General features: G+C 35.2%; 1 protein-coding gene across 1 annotated transcript in view; it reads right to left on the bottom strand.

Moving 5' to 3' along the window:
• LOC124361295 (mucin-17) overlaps window positions 1–22,926 on the bottom strand; it is a 59,561-nt gene extending 36,635 nt beyond the window's left edge. The window contains exon 1 of the mRNA XM_046815342.1: window positions 22,818–22,926. The gene's annotated coding sequence lies outside the window, so the exon portion shown is untranslated. The remainder of the gene's footprint in view (window positions 1–22,817) is intronic.
• Between the last annotated feature and the right edge of the window lie 2,406 nt (window positions 22,927–25,332).

Genomic DNA, 25,332 nt, shown 5'->3' with positions numbered 1-25,332 from the left:
TTTATTTCAACAACATGTAGTCAGTGATGTATTGAAAGATATCAAGAGATTTCGAACCGTTTTAAATTTTAAAACTCAATAAGGTGGTGTTTCAGTATATTCATATTATTTGTAGGTCAAAGAATGACGCAATTTATAGTAATGTCACTACCTTGAATAGTTAGTTATCGTAGAATGGCTCGTAATTTGTGGGATATCCACTCATTGTGGAACGGTTTATTGAATCAACTGATTCCGATTTCTCCACACGACGCGTCTTTGTCAGAAGCCATTCACCACTCATATGTAAATTATCACTTCCTCCCCGTCAGCGTCAGAGGCAGTAGAACGGTTCAAATCACTTTCTCAGATCGCTTTCTTTGATACTATTTGGAGCATACCTTAAATCAAATGGGGTTCGCAGAAGTCATTCACCGCTAACAGTGGGGCGTCGTGGGTTATGAGAGCGTCTTTGTCGGGCACATTCGTGGAGACTCAGGGTTTTGTTTCATATCAGACTCGATCGTTTGAGTCACGAGTGGCGATGAACGCTAATTAATTATGTATCTCAATGGAGTTCCTCGGGCAGTGTTCAAACTTCAACAGTGAATCTGTAAAGTACGAGAACACGTGGGTCTTCGAAAGGTTTTATCACGGTTTTCGGGTAATTATGTAATTCAGCGTAAAATTGTGACTCAGTGTCTCAGGTATTGCTCCGTATACGAGTATCTCAACGGCCTGTGTTTGGAATATAAAAAGAAAGCCCGGGTTCTCAATGTGTTGAAACGACAGTTTCATCACGGTTTACAAAACGTAATGTATCTATGAAAAGTACAATCGTAGTAGTGGTGCAATCTAAGTTTGTTTCAGTGTTTTGAAACTATCAAGCCATATCATAGCTCTTTAAGATACTCATACATTCACTGCAGACAAAAGACCGAAAATTGGGATGATCATTCTTCGGAATCGAAAATATTTAGAGTAGTATTAGTGAGCATCTGATGATAAGGATATGAAATTGTCATATTATTATGTATAATTATGTGAAATATTACAAGGATAACAGGATTTCGGACATTTGTCGTCCTTATATGTTACAACAAAATATGTTCCGAAATCCTATTATCCTTTCACACCTTCCATCGTATTGACGTGGAATAAAGTTTATGGAACAAGCTATAAACGAAGAAAAGATGACAATATGGAACATATTGCAAGAAGTGACATGTTAAAAAAAATATTTAAAGGGGTTTCATTTAAAAGCTTAACCTCTTCAAGGATAAACCTGGTTAAGTGTGTTCCCTTATCTCTAGCAACTTTCGACAGTACATTAAGAAGTCTTCTAAAGATTCTCATTACAAAAATAGGGAATGATACAGTTACAAGATACAATCTACGTGAATGAATGGACGTATGTTGAAGCTGATGTATACGTCTAATCCTCAACGCAGGTTTTGATAAAGTCTTGATGCATCAGCTAAGTAACATGGCAGTGACGTCATTTTTAGGAATACATTTCTGGAACTATCTGCACATAATAAAAGGTCCCTTGTGGATAGCGGAAGACAGCAAAACACCGATTTCTTGGTTTGTCATATTGCCTCAACATTAACACCTGGAAATCATATAACATTCTGCCAGCTATCCATACATTTTCAGATTGTTATACGAGTAAAGTCAGGACATTATGTATAGGATATAAGTTGAGGGCAAGTTAGCATTTGGGGAAACAGTCTAAACGGTAAAATAAAGGATTTTCTATGACAAATTAATGTTTTTTTTGCAAACAAGAGGTTTTACGTACGCTTTTAATGACAAGACCAACCCTACCAGCAGACCTATGGCGACCGTGGAAATGCAGCTGCACTACTATTAGTGCAGCTGCATTTCTATAAATGCACATGCGTTTAACTGAGAAGGCATAATTCTATAAAAAAGCGTGATATTCATACATTTATAAAAGAAATATACTTTAAAAACATCAAATCTGATGTATATAACAATTCTCAAATAAGATCTAATAATATGGTGGGATAGCTTGTGCAAATGTTCTTACCATTTTATTGCGGTTAGGATACATTTATTTTTTTACATTTTACTATTAAAAAGAAAAACTTAAAGTGAATTATTCAATGAAAGGTATTAAAGTTATTATATCATATTAAGTTATTATTAAATATTAATGTCAAAAAAGCATAGCACAGCCACATTGAATGAAACGTGTCATTGCATAGAACTGGAAAGAGAATCATATCACTTTTAGGTTTTGTTTATTTTAATGAGTTAAATATATAGAAATTTATGTATTACTTTTTTATATTGTAATAAAGCGATATAACGGAGTATCGAAGGTCCCTACAAAACGCAACGAAAGATAGTCAACCAATCCAATAAAGTATTTTGATCATTAGTGTTACTACTTCACAAGATGAAGTGTCATATGGATGTACCCGGTTTGCTTACGAACTTGTTTATTCTGCAATTTTGTCGTTGCCTTCATGGTTATCCATAACACCAATGTGAAAACTTCAGACTCGAGTTCCTCATTGGAACAAGAATGATCTACTATGTACCAAATTCCAAATCTCTAGGACCTTTATTTATATCAAATGTTATAGCATGGCAGAACAGACAGATAGACGGATAATCAACGAAAAGATTTTAAAAATGTCAATGTTTGTCTTAAAAAATAAAACTTGTTTTTAAATAATAGAATCTCAAAAACCGTATATTTTCATTAAAATTAGTAGTTCCTGTACGTGAAAACCTAAGAGTTTAAAAAGTACAGTTGATGACGTTATTTGCAACTTTACCCCTTCCCCCCATGTTGTTAACCACATCGGGGGTTTACTGCACTTTCATACTCACCAGGGTGCTCATTACCATATACAATAATCAAAATTTCTTACTCTTTCCATGTATTAAATGTTAGGCATTTCAGAAACGAGCTACACATCAATTTGCATAAATATGATGAATATTGATGTCGTTTGTCACATGAATTTCCACAGAAGTGACAGAATGAAAATTCCCGAATGAAAGCATATCCACCGTATCCTGAACTGAATCACGCATATCACTTGCGTCATGGTCTAATAACACTTGCAGGTAGAGTTTGAGGGTAGCTGAGGAAGGGTATATTATCTGAGTGTCTGTCATCCACACTTACCCATCAATGTATAGGTGTTCAGGTAAGCGAGACATGGTTATAAGCTATGGAATTTGGTTTGCAGTTGCAGATTTCAGCAATCTATTAGAATAGTCAATCCCGGAAACCGCATGGTTTGTGTTCCACTCAAAACTGAAAAACTTCTACTGGTTGCAAGTCACTAAATTGTGTACATGTCCAGAAATAATCGATCTTAGTTCTCCGTATGAATTCGTCCTAAAAACAAACGCAAATTTATCGGAGTTAGAAGTTTAAATGTAAATTGGCAAAACTAAGGAAACCCTTATCGTTATCATTTGTTGAGATACCATCAACAGAAACCGACAACGTGTGGAATGTACACAAGTTAGTATGTCTGTATACTTCAGTACTGTATGACTATATGAAAGGCGAAAGACTTTAATATTAACCATATTCACTGTTTCGCCTTGAATGTTTAATAATATTAAACAGTTATTTAAAAGACATCAGTTTTTTAGTGGATAGTTCTGTTACGTTACCAGTATTCATCATTGTTGTCGATGAGTCATCCTAAAGTTGAAGGAGTACTTGTCTGTAACTGTTTCCTCGTACCGACGTTCTGTCTTGCATCATATAAAACCTAACGGAACGTCGCATCGTGTCTGCTTGCTAATACCAAGTTATCCTTGACGACATTATAAATATTCACACTTAAAGTAGGTTAAATAACAATTTCTTGTGGGGTCCAAATTAATCAATACATGCAAAACCTTAACCTATTTATTTTTAGTAAATTCTCCTAGAGGAAATGACCTAATTTAGATCGCCATAGTGCAGAAGTATGTATACCAGTAAAGAGTACGTCTACAGTACTATAACAAACTTCACGCACGTTCTTGTACCAGTACAGAGTACGTCTACAGTACTATAACAAACTTCACGCACGTTCTTGTACCAGTACAGAGTACGTCTACAGTACTATAACAAACTTCACGCACGTTCTTGTACCAGTACAGAGTACGTCTACAGTACTATAACAAACTTCACGCACGTTCTTGTACCAGTACAGAGTACGTCTACAGTACTATAACAAACTTCACGCACGCACGTTCTTGTACCAGTACAGAGTACGTCTACAGTACAATAACAAACTTCACGCACGTTCTTGTACCAGTACAGAGTACGTCTACAGTACCATAACAAACTTCACGCACGTTCTTGTACCAGTACAGAGTACGTCTACAGTACTATAACAATAACAAACTTCACGCACGTTCTTGTACCAGTACAGAGTACGTCTACAGTACAATAACAAACTTCACGCACGTTCTTGTACCAGTACAGAGTACGTCTACAGTACAATAACAAACTTCACGCACGTTCTTGTACCAGTACAGAGTACGTCTACAGTACCATAACAAACTTCACGCACGTTCTTGTACCAGTACAGAGTACGTCTACAGTACTATAACAAACTTCACGCACGTTCTTGTACCAGTACAGAGTACGTCTACAGTACAATAACAAACTTCACGCACGTTCTTGTACCAGTACAGAGTACGTCTACAGTACAATAACAAACTTCACGCACGTTCTTGTACCAGTACAGAGTACGTCTACAGTACCATAACAAACTTCACGCACGTTCTTGTACCAGTACAGAGTACGTCTACAGTACAATAACAAACTTCACGCACGTTCTTGTACCAGTACAGAGTACGTCTACAGTACCATAACAAACTTCACGCACGTTTCTTGTACCAGTACAGAGTACGTCTACAGTACAATAACAAACTTCACGCACGTTCTTGTACCAGTACAGAGTACGTCTACAGTAATATAACAAACTTCACGCACGTTCACACAGACACGCACATGTGTCGCTTCTGCTCAGACTGTTAATTACAGTGTGTACTTTAAGAACAATTTTGATGAGACAACTAACATGTTGAATCCAACATGGTAACTGTAAGGATAAGGTTTATTTACACAAATTATATTTTTTGAACTTTTTCTTATTTTATTAGCAATTATTTTGGTTTCTTTAGTATCAGAGATATAAAAAATTCTTAAGCTTTTAGTGACTGAGCTTAAATAACTCTTAAGAACATTGAAATTCTCTTTTACATCGCAAATAGGAGTTTGATGTATTCTATGCAATGATGTATGTAAACATTAATGATTGTATTCTATTCTAACTGTTTATAATCTGCAAAACAATAAGGATTAGACACACATACATGTGTGTATAAAGTCAATTCATTATAGTGGAACTCCTCATAACTACTCGTAGACCGTTTAAAAAATAACGACTGGGCCTTACCATGAGTGCAATATAGTATTAGTTCTCTCTAGGAATAGAGTATAGCCTCTTTTAACTTCCTTCCCAATTAAATGTTGTCTTAATACATTTATTTAGTAAAACCCACGTAGACATACTCGAAGAAATTAATTGCAAAAAATGCATAACAGTTCGTCCGGAAACCTCACGTGAGAGAGATAGACATAGCGAATTTGTGTTGGGAATAAATGTGCACTTCTTGTTTGAAGTTTGTTTTGGACAATGGAAGGATTGTAAAGAAGTATTTCGGAGTATTAACCTACATCGGATGTGTTAGGATAGTTATTCCCCTGAGGAAGGGGGGATTGCAGATCTCGCAACGTAGTGTTACCGATTGTTTTGTATCACATAATGATGGCAAATGTCCGATAAACTCCTGTTTCCTTAACTGTGAGCTTTCCATGTAACATTTCCTTATCTTAAATGTTCTCTCTGTTTTAATTTATGTTGATTATAAAATACTATCTGATTACTTTTAATTGCACGCATATAAGATGGAAGTAGCTTTATGAGAGTAAAACTTTGCTTGTTTTATATTAGATTTTTAAATATTTATGATAAAATTAGCGAACAGATTTGTTTCATTATAATTTTATATTAATCCGGCAGGAATATAACATTTTCAGGTACGTTTGAAATCTTTATAAAACGCAATAGAAATTCAAGCCTTGTTGCTGATTGTATGTAGTACAAGTTTTGTTTACAAACTTGCGGAATTCTTAACTAATTATTGATATGATATGGATTAAATATTATGAAGTAGGAATAAATTTAACTTGAATTAAGAAATTGTAGTATTATACTCTAAGGTTTAACACAATATTTTGCTTGTTGGAATTAATTCGTTAATTTGTTTTATTTTCAAACAAGAATCATTTCGGAACGTAAAGAGTGATTGAACTTATAGAAACAGATCCAGATCGTACTGTTACCAAACGAATTCTCTTCAAGGGCTTATGTTTGTAGTATTTTAAAATTGAATATATTTTTTAATTTCTGTAGTGACACGTACTTGAACTTGTATACATGTTGTATACATGTTGAACTTGTATACAGTTCAATAATAATTAAGTACATTTTTCGTATCGCATTCCTTTTGGTAAGGCAATACCCATGCATTTCTTGTATACTTCTGTTAATAACAAACACCAAAGTTGGACTAAGATAAAAGTAGTTAAAACTGATTAAAATAAATAGTTGAATTTTAGCTTTATAAGGGGATTTTTTTAGTTAGGTGTTAAAATACACTTTCCATGTTATTCTCGCCAATTTGAGTGCAAAAATAAAATGATTTTAAACGCTTATGTAAAGTTTGTACAATAATTAAGTAATTAAGGAACTTAGCCAAGGATACAGGCCCAATGCCTCTCAATCTAGTTCTGCCCAGAGCTTTATTCTTCTGGTGTTGTTATCCTTGGTGTATGCCACCAAATATGATTCAATTATGTCTGAAATTTATAATAGTTTTCAATAATTTAATTTATTTTAGAATGTTTTGTACATACACTTAGATTCAAATTGACATTTTTGTGTTTCTCGATGCATCTAGTATAATGTAATATCTTGCACGCATTGAAAAATGTCTTTTATGTACCTTAATTACACATAATTATATATTGATATAATTTTATACTTAATTACAAATAGTAAAAAAAAACTAAGAAACGAAAACGTTCTCACGTGTTGGAGTCGCTTTGCATAACTCGTCTGACGTCCTTGACTTTTCCAATAACCACTTTCTCCCTTGCATTGCCAACACAACGTTCGCAGATTTACCTAACTCTGCAGCCGTAAAAGGTTAATAATTACACTGTAACGCTATTTCACGGGTTAAAATACCCAAAATGAACTAATTAGACAATGAAATCAGCATTCATGTTTTAGTTCTGTTATGTAGGTTACAACAGAACCAACCTAAAATATTTAACATGACATATTTCTAATTTTACTTAACTTGAGATCACCAACACTTTTTCTTTTTGGTGAAGGAAGAATACTGCCTGTCGTTTACACTAATGTGTATTAATGAATAACATTTTCAACATTGATTTATAAACTTTATATCATCCTATTTCTTAAAGTATCTAAAATCTTGGAAGTAACTCTTCATTATATTAACAAGGGCCGAGATAGTAAAACATACACTCATCTGTTTGAAAAAAAATAATAACAAGTAAAAATATTAGGCTAAGAATGCGAGAAGAAGGATAATTTAAGCACATACGTAAGCAGTAAACTTGAGTTTCCAGTTGGTTCCAAGAGGGCATAGTACCGCGATAAAACCCATTTCCCGAAATTACTCACTAAACGTTAACAAAGTCTATCACTCGAGGGCTGAAAACCTTATTTTTTCTATCTGTGTATAAACAATATATCTCGAAAAAGAACAGACCTGTAGATATGAAAATTTGCACGAAGCCATGGAATTTGTCTAAGCGTTAATGAATGATTGGGCTTATGAGTAACAATGAAAGCAACTAGAAAATTATAGAATAAACAAATTTGTAAACAGGCTGAACTCATTCATATGACATTTTAATATAGGATATGTTGCAGATTGTTAGCCTAAGTTTTATTAGGCCCTTCGATACTCTATTGTATCAGTTTGTTTGTATATAGATAAGATTTAGTCTATGTGCAATTCCATGTCCCTCCATGTAAAGCATGTAACCCAGAGTGATGTCCCGAGAATGAATTAGTGGTATAAACTTGAAATTTGGTACATTTTACTATATTTTGGTACATTAGCTATCAATAAGGGTTTTGGCAAAATTCGTCTTCTGCCTGTATTGCCTCTATACCGGTTTTCCGCTACAAGAACGAATTAAACTGTGGACTTGAAATTTAGCATGCAACTCATTCTACAAAGGTAATATCGTGTTTGAAGATACATTGTTGGCGAGTATTTTCATAAACTATCCCCAGGATATATCGAGATCTATTTCATCTGTATAAGGTCTACAGATGAAAGAATTAGTTATTATGCAGACAAGAATGAGTTCGATGAAGGTGCATATATGTCTGTCTATCCATGGGATTTGACTGAGCGTCATTAAAGTATATCATTTACTAAATAATAATACTTTATCATTATAAATGATAAATTTTGATTGCTTGTCTATCTGTAGGACATTTCGAGATTGGAATGAACCCTTGAGCAAAGCCTACTTGATGTGGCGTACTTCTACATTGCTAAATAATGACTCTAAATGGGGGAGACTGACAATGAATCGATATTAACGAAATTGGCCGTAGTGATTTTATTGTGCTTAATCAAAGCTCCCAAATCAAGACTTTTTGTTATAATTAAGCATGAGTTGAGGGAGCGAGCGAGGGTAGATTCAATAAGTATCAAGCGACTAATAAGGATTTCTTAAGGATCTCTCCTTATTGGAATAGATTTGACAAAATTTGGCTTCAGTTGTATACTTTATGTGTTAACCAGGACTGATAATAAACACTTTTGGAGTTAAGAGGACAAAGCCTCGGGTGAAAACAATTATAACTAACTCTGTTCTAGGAGCTATTTTACAAAACTTAGCTATAACCATATAAACTGATCTGGTGTAATTGTGATAATTTATTAGCAAACAATCTAATTAGGTACGCAATCATTTTATATGTATGTATATATATAATATATAATATTTATATATATATAATATTTATATATATATATATATATATAAAATATTTAATAAACACTTTTTGTTTAAGTCGGAAGAAAAATAATATTCACAATCACGTTGCTGTCATATAGAAATATATATTTTTTAAAGCATTGCTAGTTTTGGGGATCGATTTGTTGAAAAATGTTTATAAAAATGTAGATATACAACACTCAATTTTTGCCTTAAATGGAGTAAAATGAATGGCAATTACAACATAAAATGTTGTTTAAGGACAATGTAAATAATTTTCGATGTTTTACTCCATTACTAAAAGTGGTTTTATATTTTGAAATCCAAATAATCTAGTAAAGGGTAAAAAATGAGAAGCAACTATTCTGAATTATTTTAATTAATGGATTTAGCGTATAAACTCGAATTACAATAATTGTGCTAGGATTTAGTGCAATAAAGTAAAATTATGACAGCGATCGTGTTCATTCGTGTCATGGTGTTTCCGCTTTCGTGTACTTCTTCCTCAACACTGGAGAAAATACACCTTAAAACCTTACCAGACGTTTAAAAATGAATATAAAAACACGTTATATGATACAAAGCCCGCCTGTTTCCAGTTTTTATCTACCCTGATTAATAACTGAGATATAATTTGAATCCTGGAAGGTGAGAGGTGGATAAACATGAGTATAATATACACACGGTATATCCGTATTACATGTTTTTAATAACTGTGCAAAGGGGAAGTTTTATCATGAAGTCCAACTTTAATGCTAGAACAAGATTTAGTACTAACACTAAAACAATATTTTTACATACATTTCTTTTACGAAATCTTAGAAAACATACAACGGTAAGCGTTATCAAAGATAAGCTAAAATAAAAGTATTTTAAATACACATGGTATGTCCGTACTACAGGTACATTTTTTTAATATTTGTAATAGGAGGTTTTATTACAACGTTATTACTAGAACAAGTTTTACTACTAACACTATAACAACATAATTTTACATAAATTTCTTTTGCAAAATCTCCATATCCCAGCCACGTGAGATGGATCGCGTGCCGACATCTCCCCCCCCCACCGCTACTCACCAGTGTGTAATTATAACACTCATTGGTAATTGGACCGTGTTTTTGTGGGTTAATCTATTCACTGGCCTATCTTTCACTTTCTTTTCCACGTGTCGATATTTTTACTCTTGTTGTGAGTTATTTTTAGAACTATCAAAACGTGTTAATCTGCTCTAGGCAGTGGTAATTTTTAAACGTTATTTTATTTCTTAAATCATATTTCACCAAGCATAATATTTGAACATGGGCAAAAGAACTTAAACATGTTTTAAATCGATTAAATCACTGAACATATTTTATCATACTTCTGTTTTCAACAATTTTATAAGCAGCAATTTGACATCGAAAAAATAACAACTTCATTAAAAAATCTTATCGTTATTTGTACCCCGCTATGAAACTTGTCAATGCCCCCCCCCCAATCCATCTGAAGCGTGAATGCAGCGTGAGATCTTTTAGAGTTTCCCGTAAATGGTATCACATCATAAGCAAGGAGTTTTACTCTGTGACCGAATTTGTAATGATGATTTTTAAATGAATTTCACACAATCAGTTTGTTTGTGTTAGATACGTATTTCATATATCTTTTAGTTTATTTGTGTAATTAATTCATAAATTTTAAAAGTGTAAGGTATGTACCAGATACTACTTATGTAACGACTGACAGCACTTCATGTATTTACATGAATTTTTAAACATATGTAAAACTAATAAATAAATTACAATTTTCGTCATATGAGTTGAAATATTATTCGTACCGATATTTGTCTCAATACAATCACTGATAGTCCATCATAATTAAACTAAACATACTCACGATAAATAGTAAAACTTTCATAAATTAAATTAATATGCCGTGAAGTTTAGTTTATTGTATTAAACTGTGATACATTCATTCATAGGAGCATAATACGCTGTTGGACTAATAAAACTAATATTTTAAGCGTGAGATTTATACATCTTACATATGTAACTTCTCGCTAAATATACCCAGGGCCATACTCAGCTTTAACGGGCCCATCATGTCCGGCCATCACCCCCCATTCACACCGCTTCGCCCCCCCCATTATCCAGTCGACAACATTTTATTATTTTTTTAATTATAGTAAGATTCAATAGATGTTGCTACAAATAAGTACGGAAAGAATATTATTAATCTGACCATTTTAATCATGGTTTTTAATTATATTAGTAAACTATAAAAATGTATAATATTTAGTCTATTAGTCTGATTGAAATTATTTTTAAATGTGATTGTGCACAAGAGGTTTTTAAATTTTATTTTTATTCTCAATAGAAGATCTTTCGTATTCTCAATCTTTCGTATCGGTATTCCAGTTATGATTAATCGGATCAGACCGAACGAAAGTGTAGAGGGAGTTGTTGTTTGATCGCAGAAACTATGATAGACTTTTAAGCTTAAACGCATGGTAAAAATAAATACGTTATAGGTTGTGAAATCAAAAATATGATTATTATTTTTAAAGTAATAGTCACAGTTTCTTAAATTTTATTGACCTACATTACACATTTAACCTGCAATAGTATTACAGTACTTAGATTGAGCTACCTCGTCCGTCAACGCTGTCCCTTCGGATAGACATGTGGCGTGGCCAGGTCCTGGCTCTCCTGGGAGCTAAGGCCCCGATATAATTGTCCGAATAATCCGGTCTGAGTACAGGCTTAAATATTCCTGTAATGAGGTCGATTAGCCAGTACATGCATACAGCACACCAAAAGTTGCCATGATGATGCACCGCGACAGTAAAGCGTCTCATAGTACATCATTAGTTGTTCCATTATATCTTCAGTTCACATAGCAATTACCCGCTCTCAGATTGATACAAGCAAACGTACCACATTGCAGTAGAGATTCACTGCAACTGTAAAGCGTCTCATAGTACATCGTTAGTTGTTCCATTACATATTAAGTTCACATTTCAATTACCCGCTCTCAGATTGATACAAGCAAACGTACCTCATTACAGTAGAGATTCACTGCAACTGTAAAGCGTCTCATAGTACATCATTAGTTGTTCCATTATATCTTCAGTTCACATAGCAATTACCCGCTCTCAGATTGATACAAGCAAACGTACCATATTGCAGTAGAGATTCACTGCAACTGTAAAGCGTCTCATAGTACATCATTAGTTGTTCCATTATATCTCCAGTTCACATAGCAATTACCCGCTCTCAGATTGATACAAGCAAACGTACCATATTGCAGTAGAGATTCACTGCAACTGTAAAGCGTCTCATAGTACATCATTAGTTGTTCCATTATATCTTCAGTTCACATAGCAATTACCCGCTCTCAGATTGATACAAGCAAACGTACCATATTGCAGTAGAGATTCACTGCAACTGTAAAGCGTCTCATAGTACATCATTAGTTGTTCCATTATACTCGTATCTTCAGTTCACATAGCAATTACCCGCTCTCAGATTGATACAAGCAAACGTACCATATTGCAGTAGAGATTCACTGCAACTGTAAAGCGTCTCATAGTACATCATTAGTTGTTCCATTATATCTTCAGTTCACATAGCAATTACCCGCTCTCAGATTGATACAAGCAAACGTACCATATTGCAGTAGAGATTCACTGCAACTGTAAAGCGTCTCATAGTACATCATTAGTTGTTCCATTATATCTTCAGTTCACATAGCAATTACCCGCTCTCAGATTGATACAAGCAAACGTACCATATTGCAGTAGAGATTCACTGCAACTGTAAAGCGTCTCATAGTACATCATTAGTTGTTCCATTATATCTTCAGTTCATTATCCGCTCTCATACTGATAAAAGCAAACGTACCACATTGCAGTAGAGATTCACTGCAACTGTAAAGCGTCTCATAGTACATCATTAGTTGTTCCATTATATCTTCAGTTCATTATCCGCTCTCATACTGATATAAGCAAACGTACCACATTGCAGTAGAGATTCACTGCAACTGTAAAGCGTCTCATAGTACATCATTAGTTGTTCCATTATATCTTCAGTTCACATAGCAATTACCCGCTCTCATACTGATACAAGCAAACGCACCATATTGCAGTAGAGATTCACCGCCACGTTTGAGCGACTATGCTCGTGTGAGATCACCCACTGTTTCACATACATAATTAATATTCCCATCATATTCTCAGTTCTCACGGCCTATACTCTCTCCCAGATCAGTACTCGCTATGTAAATACTACCATTGTGTGTGATTCCCATTCCTATTTCATATATATTAATAAAGTTCATCGATTTCTTAGTTCACACACCCAATATTTAGTTACAGATCGATCGGCCAGTCACCAGTGTTCTTCATATAATATGTATACGGTCTTCCACAAATAAAAAAAAAAAAAAAAAAAAAAAAAAAAAAAAAACTACGACGCCTGTGTTTCTTACCGTATCCCATACATTATTATTATTCCTATCTTATTGACATATTCACAGTCCCCGTAGTCGATTTGTGTTCATAGGTTGACAAGATTGTTAAATGTCACTTTGCTTTGTTTGAGTTCTATGTTGGTTATAATTAATAGACCAACTGTTCAAATTCATTACAGAAATCCGTTCCCCCCCTCAATATTCCTCAGAATAAGCTATTTCTACGAGTATATATCTAAGGAAACATTTATATTTTCTTGAGAAAGGAAAGAGAATTGAATTGAAAGAAAAAGATAGATTTATAGTAATCAGATGTGACGTTTTCTCTTATTTTCTTAAAACAAATTTGACTATTAATGGTAGTATTAAGGATACCTATAATACGCAATCGTAAAAAGTGCATCATTGTTTATAAATGTTATAGAGCTTGACAATCCGGAAATTTTACGAACTGGGGTGTAGAAAAGGTAATACATTTCAAACTAAATTAAAATTGAGAACAAAACTCTATTCAAAATTTTTACCTTGTACATTGATAGTTTTTTACTTCTTAAATTCAGTTGCTTAAGTTAATTGGTTTATACTGCATTTTTGTAGTAATAGGTTGTTCTGTTTACTATATCTGCTAAGAAGAAATTATATTCACTACATTTTAATACAATTCAAAACAAATTGAAATAATTCGTCAAAGTGAATTGTGCTCAAAAAGCTAATCAATATTTGATCTATTTTATATACTTACAACTGGATATTTATATTAGAAACCCATGAAAAGAACTCTTATTTTAATACCAGCAAATCAGAATTTTACGTTTAGAATCGATCTCTCAATGAGACTGGAGACTTTAACGCACATGAGACTGGTGACCTGTCATCCCACTATATTCACAGACAAAACGCAAGGATCGTTGCAGAAAATATCACTAATAAATCATCGGTTGTAATAGCAAAAATTTTTATATATCTTTAAACACATACTTATATTAAAGTTAATTTTTCATTGTGGAGTTTTGTTTTGAGTGCTGATGTTACGTAAACACATCAATACAATGTAGTTTTATGTAATAAGAACAGTATTTAATAGACTATAGTTATTTTCGTTATAAATTGAAACATGAAGTGGTTTTTATGTGAAGCCAACTATCCAGTTATGATATATTTAAATTTAAAAAATCATATTATAGGTTGATTAATAGTCTGGAATTTCTATTTCTTAAGGGACTATATACAATAAAATAGCCTCGAAACAATGAAGGTAGGAAATGTAATTCCATTACCAAATAAACAAGGACAGGACGACTGATGGGAGCCGGAGCCTGGTCGCGTCGCGCGGTTACGTGGTCGAGCGGTTGGGCGTGAGGTCGCAGCATTGTATGCAGATGGGCAGCTAGAGCCCCTTACATCAAGGATTCCAACACACCTTCACAGTGGCTTGTGCCAATTCCTGGTGTCGAGTCAGCATCACATTTTTTACTCCTAAGTTAGAATATTTACATCATAATTTACTATTGAGAAACTGGGTATGTCAGGAATATACGCGCATAAATAAACGTCTGTGCAAATTATGTGAGACACCAAAAATAGTCTCTTTCTTTACGTTGTACTTTTTATATTGGCGACAGTTCAAAAGAATTACAGATGTTTATTATAGTACTAGCCTAAACCCGCGGCTCCGCTCGCGTGGCAGTAGAGAGGGCTACATCAATCAAGCATCGAAAAGAAATACTAATTTTATTATACGTTTTTCCAATTAATTTATTGCTCTACTAATACATCGTAGCATATCATAAAAATCTATTATAAAAGTTTTTTGTTTATTTTAATGCGTTTTGGTAAACAACGTTATTAGTTGTATTATTTGGAGCATAAATATAAAGGTTCTTCGGGTTTCCGACTCTTGAGCAAGCGACGTATAATTGACCGTGCGAGAAACATGAGGGTTCCAGATGGATTCCTGCGACGTTAAGTGATTGTCCTTGTGCCTTATTAATCGTCATTGCGAACGCAAGTCGAACGGGGAACTGAAGTCTCTTAAATTCAAATGGCAAGTCGGATGGAATTACTGATGGAAAATAACACTGTTCTTGGAAATTGTAAAAAAGATATCAAATCACGTTTATCAAAAATTTGACATTTGTGACACGTTGTAAATGTCAAAAAATGTTTGTTTACATAGAAACGTCAAAAATATTTATGTTTACTTAGTTACTGTCAAAAATAACAACAATTTTTTGTCGCATTATATATGTTTACAAAGAACAGCTGATTAAAAATTTGAAAAGACTCTTTCACTTAATAACATATGTTTGCTGCAATGCATTTCTTACGGGTATTTCTGTAACCAGTGGGGAGGAATCCTGAATCGGGAAAGGGATAAAAAGTATCCTATAACCTTCTACAGATCAAGACGAACAAATTTTAAAAAAATTAGGCGAATCCGTCCAGCCGTTTGTGAGTGATGCTGTTACACACGCACAGTTTCATTTTTATATATATATATAGATTAGTACGTACATTGCCCATCAAAATAAAAAAAAATAGATATGCAACTAGGAGTGATTAGTCTATACTCTTTAATTCTCACATAAGTTAATAGAGCGGGGAAGCATTTTTGAGATAATGATATAAAATATTCAATATGAGCATAATATACAAGCAATTTTAAATTAAACATAGGGAACAAATCTTCTGGAGAAATAGAGTTATTACCAATGTAAACGCATCGATTTATACGAATAAAAATATATGAAAAATGAAATTCGTATTACCATATCAAAATTGACATCCTTTCGTTTTTGTTGTTTTGAAAGGTCTTGCTAGTTCATTTCTCTTTTAAAACTCCTACATCTATTATGTGATGAATTACCAGCAGCTAATATCAGAAATATCCATAACTTTAAAAAATATCAGTAGCTAAAAATTTAAAACTTTCAAGATTATGTGTCTAAATGTCCGCTCAAAAATTTACTTCATAAAACTGTCTTTCCCGTAAAACGTTGACGAGGTATAAACGTAAGTAAACCACTGGACCGGCAAAGTTGTGTAGGTGTATCAGGATAAAATGAATACCTCTTAAAATATTAAAGTTAGTGATTTTGGAAATACTTTAACAGTTTTCAGTCGAGAGTAGACTGAAATAAACCAGAAATGTTATGCTAAGTTTTTGGACCTAGTACAGTAGAAGGCGCGAAGATATGAATTTCCCCAAAGCTCCTAACTCAATGGCAACTGACTAGGATCGGACATCCGAATTGCGTCCTATCTTATCGTTCATATATTGTTAGGATGCAACTGATTTAAACTGAACACAGTCCCAACCCGGGACTTCAAGTATTCTCATGTGCAGCTTAGGCAGACATTCGGACTCTCTTTAAATTGAAGACAGTCGATCCACTTCCTGATCCACTCTGAACGGAACGTCCCTGTATCGACTAAAGATGATTGCAAAGCATCAAACCAGAATGGTAAAAGGCATACGCACATTATTCGGCAGCTACAATCATTGCCCAGAAAGTGACGATCAAGCGAGCATCAATTTCTCAACACTATTTTACCAAGCACAATAGATGGGATTAAGAATTTGGCTCAACAATAATTTTCAAGCGCTACAGGAGTGTCGAAGGAGCCGTTGCTATCCAATCACCTATAAATTTATGTATCTCCCCACCTTTTCAGTATCAATTCAATCTTGATGTCCACATAAACTTGCTGTCATTCACAGACTGTGATTAAATACGCATTCACCTAAAGTGAATGTGGGAACCTTGACTTTTTAACTTTGTTCACCGGGACAAGAGGCAAAACACTGCAGTTACCCGGACAGAAGACGAACCCTGAGCTGACGTTGCCTGTTCCTTTGTCTGAAAACCACACTCGACTCAACATAAAAGAGTATATTGTTAGAAAAAGTCGTACACTCGACTCGCTGTCATACAATCGTACAGTCAACATATTGAGACATGGCCTTCAAAGCAACACACAGTGTCATCGTGTCCCTTTGCGTGGAGCTCTGCTCATAAGGGTAACGTAGTAGTAGTAGCGTAGTAGTAACGTAATCTAAAAACTGTTCGGCACGTCAAAAACGCAATATCAAAGTCGCTGACAATGCCTTCCCGACATCCAGTGAAGCAACGCGTCCAATCACTTGAGAATGTATTTTTCTCAGCACCGCCATCGCCATAGACGCTGAGCCAATAAAAAGCGTCTGACGGTAGCTGACGTGATGCTGATGTCTCTCTGAGCAGAGTCGAATGCTTTAACAATAAACGCATTCTAATTTCAAGTAAGATAGACTCTGGGCCAAGCAAGAGGTTAATCAAAGAGCTTTAATAGATGTTGCAGCGCAATCATATAAATCTGGAGATGACAGAAAGAATTTCGATGACATATCCTCAGAGGCATAGGATGACTTCCTCACAAGTTATCTAATCCCAGAGGAACGCTTCTGAAGCACCGTTTTAATTAATTTTATTCACTCCTAAACAAATATGGAACAAACCGGATTATATAACAATTCGGTGTTTTCAACAATACAAGTTGTATGAAATAAGGCAATTTATTATGCAACATTTTTGCGTTACAATTTTAAATTGCAGTGTGTTTGTGCAAGTGAAGAGCCCCTACATTCCACTATTAACGTAACCCGCCTTGATGATAATGCAAAAGAAGTAGTGCACCATGCAGAGCCACGCGCCGCATGTTCGGACAGGCACTCCAGTATGGTAATACATAAATCATACACATTCAACTTATAATTGTTTCCTAGTCTTTAATTAATAATTTATATTTTCAGTGTTGTAGTGTGAATAAATATATAAATAGTGTGTGTTATATATTACCAACTAAGGAAACGCATATAAAAGACAACTTGCATTGTATCTCTGGCTCCATTTAACCTCCATGGGCAGTAACTGCTGGGAGTCTTCAGCCAAGCAGTGTATACTTAAAATAACGGGTGTACTAATATATATGTAAAATTTAAATCCACGCATGTATGGAATAAACGGAACACTAAGAGAACAGAGCTGGATCGTTAGAGAACGATTAGTTTTTCTGCTGCTGCTACTGACGCCGTAGACGTATCAAATTGAACCATGTTTCTGGTAGTTTTAGCATTCTCTTAGCCACCACCGTGTGTTCTCTATCAGTTTTTGTACTGCACTCTAGACTGTGGCCGAGCTAAGATCGTAGGCCTACTCTCGATCCTTCATTAGTTCCGCGGAACGTCATTTAATTATCAGCCACAGCCTTGGCCACCGTCAACCGTGTATTCGGTGGCTGTAACGATCCAACGGGCCTTGTCTGAGCCGAGTCGCCTTGAGCGAGTCACCCGCCTTGGCCTCTGCCTCAGCCCGTTACACGGCATTGTACTTGTACAGTACGTGACCTCAGTACCTCACAGAAATATCTCAGTCCAGACCTGACCTCATCAGTCCTTGACATTTCCCTTGCTATTAGTCCGGATCAGTAGCTAAATCTCATTCCACATTCGAATATAATTTCCAAGTAATTTCACGGATGATCCTTGCGTTTCTTCTGTAACAGTCTATAAATGGCATATTGTATAATCCTATACTACATATATATCCTCAAGTTTCTACAGAAATTGTATTTTTCAGTGTTGCTCTGAGGTTAATTTGAATGGTCCATAGAATACTTCACTCTCATTTTGTGAAATGCCTCTTCGCATTGTGGTACTGTGCTCTAAATATGGTGGTTCATCTATATTATGAGAACAAAAATCTAGATCTGCGTAAAAGTTTAAAATTTAAACTTATTGAAAATAACTTTATTGGGATTGTCCAACACAGACTTGCCTCAGGTCAATTTATAGACAGTATTTACAGGAACAACAGACACTACGCATTAATGTATGTAAAAGCGGTTACACAAATGCAGTTTCTAGTATATACAAGAGGCCATGTGCAAAGAGCCTTGATGAATACCGCTTCAAATGAGCAACAAGATATGTTGCTACAGATGAAGTAATACTATTTTCTTGACAGGATCAACTATAGAACAAGGTAAATACGGTCTTGAAAGGCACAACTATAGATGCAGTTACATGAATACATGGACCGAGGTACAGCCAGACGTGATGGCCACTGCTGTGAGACAAAATATACAGGTCGATATGCAGTTATACCATTTTGTCCGCATGATCTACGATGGACCGAGGTACAGCCAGACGTGATGGCCACTGCTGTGAGACAAAATATACAGGTCGATATGCAGTTATACTATTTTGTCCGCATGATCTACGATGGACCGAGGTACAGCCAGACGTGATGGCCACTGCTGTGAGACAAAATATACAGGTCGATATGCAGTTATACCATTTTGTCCGCATGATCTACGATGGACCGAGGTACAGCCAGACGTGATGGCCACTGCTGTGAGACAAAATATACATGTCGAGATGCAGTTATACCATTTTGTCCGCATGATCTGCATCTACGATGGACCGAGGTACAGCCAGACGTGATGGCCACTGCTGTGAGTCAACTTAGTTAATATACAGGTCGATATGCAGTTATACCATTTTGTCCGCATGATCTACGATGGACCGAGGTACAGCCAGACGTGATGTCCACTGCTGTGAAACAAAATATACAGGTCGATATGCAGTTATACCATTTTGTCCGCATGATCTACGATGGACCGAGGTACAGCCAGACGTGATGGCCACTGCTGTGAAACAAAATATACAGGTCGATATGCAGTTATACTATTTTGTCCGCATGATCTGCATCTACTATGGTATGAGGTACAGCCAAACGTGATGGCCACTGCGTGTGAATCAACTTAGTTAAGTACATACGCAGTTATGTCATTTTGTACTCCTTGATCTACAATGGACAGGCTCTATAATGTAATAAATGTGTAGTTACAGACGGCCTTGATGGGCTCAGCCGCTACTGTGCAATAAATATGTAGCTTAAGATCCGGTTATACCGTTCCATCTAGTAGGGATGTACGAATGACTAAGGCACAGAGAGCTTTGATGGGCACAGCCGATACTGTGCAATAAATATGTAGCTTAAGATCCAGTTATACCGTTCCCTCTAGTATGGGTGTACGAATGACTAAGGCACAGAGAGCTTTGATGGGCACAGCCGATACTGTGCAATAAATATGTAGCTTAAGATCCAGTTATACCGTTCCCTCTAGTAGGGATGTACTAATAACTAAGGCACAGAGAGCTTTGATGGGCTCAGCCGCTACTGTGCAATAAATATGTAGCTTAAGATCCAGTTATACCGATCCCTCTAGTAGGGATGTACGAATCACTAAGGCACAGAGAGCTTTGATGGGCATAGCCGATACTGTGCAATAAATATATAGCTTAAGATCCAGTTATACCGATCCCTCTAGTAGGGATGTACGAATCACTAAGGCACATAGAGCTTTGATGGGCACAGCCGATACTGTGCAATAAATATGTAGCTTAAGATCCAGTTATACAGTTCCCTCTAGTAAGGATGTACGAATGACTAAGGCACAGAGAGCTTTGATGGGCATAGCCGATACTGTGCAATAAATATGCAGCTTAAGATCCAGTTATACCGTTCCCTCTAGTAAGGATGTACGAATGACTAAGGCACAGAGAGCTTTGATGGGCACAGCCGATAGTGGGCATTAAATATGTAGCTGCAGATGCAGTTCTATCGTTCTCTCTAGTACTGATCAAAGTTAAACCAAGACGCATAGAATCTTGATGGGCATAGCGGCTGCTGTGTAATAAATATACAACAACATATGCAGTTATAACTTGGTGTCTGGTACGAATATATCACAAACAACCATGGTTGGCTCAGCCGCTTTATTGTACAATCAATATCTTATTACGATGCAGTCATACCGTTCTCTATAGTGAAGATCTACGACAGACAAAGGTACAGACAACCTTGAAATAACAGCCGCCACTGTGCAATTAATATGTCGGTAAGATGAAGCCATACCGTTCTCACTAGTGAAGATCTACGACAAACAAAGGTACAGACAGCCTTGAAGGTAAAGCCGCCAATGTTGTAATCATTATGGCGCTATGATGCAGTCATACAGTTATCTATAATGCAGATCTACGACAGACAAAAGTACAAACAGTCTTGAATGTACAGCCACCACTGTGCAATCAATATGTCGGTCCTATGCAGTCATACCGTTCTCTCCAGTGAAGATCTACGACAGACAAAAGTACAAACAGTCTTGAAGGTACAGCCGCGACTGTGCAATCAAAATGTCGCTAAGATGCAGCCATACCGTTCTCTCTAGTGCAGATCTACGAAACAAAGGTACAGTTAGCCTTCAAGGTACAGCCGCGACTGTGCAATCAAAATGTCGCTAAGATGCAGCCATACCGTTCTCTTTAGTGCAGATCTAGGGCAGACAAAAGTACAAACAGACTTGAAGGTACAGCCGCGACTGTGCAATCAACATGTCGCTAAGATGCAGTCATACCGTTCTCTTTAGTGCAGATCTAGGACAGACAAAAGTACAAACAGACTTGAAGGTACAGCCGCCACTGTGCAATCAACATGTCGCTAAAATGCATTCATACTGTTCTCTCTAGTGCAGATCTACGATAGACCCAGGCACAGACATACTTGATGGGCACAACCATCACTGTGCATTAAGTATGCATCTACAGATGTGGTTATTCCGTTCTCTCTGGTAGGAATCTATCACAGACAGCCTTGATGGGCACAGCCGCTACTGTTGCAATAAATATGCCGCTAAGATGCAGTCATTCCGTTCTCTCTAGTATTAATCTACGACAGACCAAGGTACAGACAGCCTTGATGGGCACAGCCACCACTGAGGCAATCTCGCTTCTTACTCAACCTCTCCTCTCAGTCTTTCATCGGACACAAAAACCTGCACACGTCTTTCCATACTCAACACGACCAGTTCTGTCGCTTCGTCAACCGTCGGCCACGCTGTCCAGCAAGACACTTATCTTTCACTGTTCAAACATTGACTTACAAACTTTCACTCAATGATTCATAAAACGATCCAATAATATCTATGTATCCTTACAATTTCAGATACAAGCACACAGTCTGATGCGGAAAATTACAGTTTAAGCTGTTCCGATAACATTAAGGATAAATTAAATGCTTAGACTACAGCATTGTGTTCAACAATCTTGTTACATTTGGCTTAGATAATTAATACTAATCTATACGGTCACTATTTATTTTAATAAATAAGATTTTTAACATATTAAACAAAAGGAAGAGTTTTAAAGGAAGACAATAGTGGGTGAGGAGCTCACCTGGTGGCTGGAGAATGTACGAGTATCCTGCACGACGGTGTCCGACCAGAGACTGACTACTGCTGCCGCCTCTGCTCCCACTCACCCCCGGACCACAGCTTTCCTTTCCTCTCCTACCAGCCACTTTCAACACCTCTTCAGCTATCACGATCACCACTTCTCAATTAGTTTACACACATTTGGCGTTCAAAATTCACTTCGAAATCGCTTAGTAGTTCAAACCTTGGTTCAAATATTTAAGATACAGTTATATAAGCAAAAAGTTGTTTCGTTATTTCTTGAAATTAAAAACAATAAGGTAATAGTTATTCATACTCAGTTATGTTTTATTTGTAGTGGAAAACAATGATGCTGATTACAAACCTTAAAACATTTAAAAAGAGAAATTTTACCATTTCTAATTCTAGTGGTAATTAGTGTATTAGAAATAAAACCTATCGGTTTACATTATAGTAAATAAATTCGCATTTGGCATAAAATGCCATGTACCTAACATAAATTTAAAATCCATACTAATTTTATATAAGTTTATTAATTTTGTCTTTTGCTTTATTTATTTATTGACTCGTTCTTTGCCCTTGCTTAACTAGCTATTGATATAAATAAATAAACGTTTGATTTACAATTATTATTGAGTTTATATGTCACATGTATGATACAGGGTTTCGTGAATATACTGCCATGGGCACATAAAAAAAATATGTCCAACATAGAAAAGGTTTTGGTGCATGTTAGGTTTGAATTTTGAAAGATTTGGAATCATAAATTGGGTAGATCTTACTTGAGTTCAAGTACAGTTTTACTTTGTGTATTCCATTGACATTTATTCGTCTTCCATTCATCCTTGTCGGTTTAGTATGGATTTAATACTGGCAATGTTGATCCTTGAAGTTTTGGGAGTTCTGGTTGCCATCCAATATTCGAATGGTCATCATCTAGTAAATGACTGTTCTGTTCTTTTGCAAAAATCGAGATTCATCAATTTAACACAAATAATAAAATGTATGACTGTATTTAATAACTAAAATGTTGATTAACTTCGTGTTTTTTTTAATAAATTTCTTGACGAAACAAGGTTCTTCTCAATCTCATATTAAATCATGATTCAAAAGAATAAATTCCATTATTGTAAAGTCACCAGCTAAATTCACTTTATAACTCCAGGTGTTGTAAACTTACTTTGCATAAAATTCTCCTTGTTTTTGATATTAAGATTTAATGTATTCTGTAATATTTATCAAAATTGTATGGGTGTATGTTCTTCTTTTAGTATGGGTTCCTGTGTGTATGTGTGTGTGTGTGTGTGTGTGTGTGTGTGTGTGTGTGTGTGTGTGTGTGTGTGTGTGTGTGTGTGTGTGTGTGTGTGTGTTTGTGTGTGTGTGTGTGTGTGTGTGTGTGTGTGTGTGTGTGTGTGTGTGTGTGTGTGTGTGTGGTGTGTGTGTGTGTGTGTGTGTGTGTGTGTGTGTGTGTGTGTGTGTGTGTGTGTGTGTGTGTGTGTGTGTGTGTGTGTGTGTGTGTGTGTGTGTGTGTGTGTGTGTGTGTGTGTACATATGTGGTATAAACTCCTTTAGTTATTTATTAATCTTTTATAAACAAACATAAAATTATATGAACTATTAACTTTTCAAAACAAAACTGTAATAAGTAATTCTTTCTTTTTTTAAATATATTTTCACTATAGTAATTACCCATAGCAAGTATTTTATCTCCTCTTAGCTTTTTGTATCTTGAACAAAGGAACTCTATACTTTAAGAGTTGAGTTGATTACACTTATTTTGTCAATTCTTATTAAATTTAAATGTAAGATTTGCACAAGGGGCGAAGTTAAAATTTACTGTCATCAGTATATGTTTAAATTGTAAAAGTTATTTATTTGACTAAGGAGTGAATTATTTTGTTACTTTTTAGAACAATTATTTAGAAGTTATATTTTGATAAACCTATATCTAGCGGGTCGCTCTTCCAATATCGATTCCTGTATAATTCACAATAATATTGTGATGCACAGTAAATGAAAATATAGACATATAATATTCAGTTTTGCACAACCCAACCTTTTCACAACTCCATGGACACTGAACCGAATAAAGTATATTAATTGTTTCGTTAGACAAAACATTTCCATTTGTATATTATTTACCAAAATTAATTCATTAAACTCATCATAATAAAATAGTTAAACCATTTAACTTTTGTTAAATATCAAATACATTCAACGTTATTTCAGCCACTTCTCTATAGAAAAGAGCACATGGTGGTTGCCGACTACATGAAATACATGACATATACATGAAACTTCAGGAATGCATTATTATCGACGTGAAACTTTTATAAAATTAAAAGTAAACAGTAGTTCCCAATAAATTACTGCCTAGAAAATAGTTATCTTATATTATATACAAATATAATTTTTAAATAACAAAATAACTGTATATGATATTGGTCTTACTATATGAATTCAGTACGATATAAGAATGTAACATAACTACTGTTAGAAAATGGAACAAAATAATA

This window comes from Homalodisca vitripennis, chromosome 4, assembly GCF_021130785.1.
Source record: "Homalodisca vitripennis isolate AUS2020 chromosome 4, UT_GWSS_2.1, whole genome shotgun sequence".
In the NCBI taxonomy this organism is placed as follows: Eukaryota; Metazoa; Arthropoda; class Insecta; order Hemiptera; family Cicadellidae; genus Homalodisca; species Homalodisca vitripennis.
This window is presented reverse-complemented; position numbering and strand designations above follow the sequence as displayed.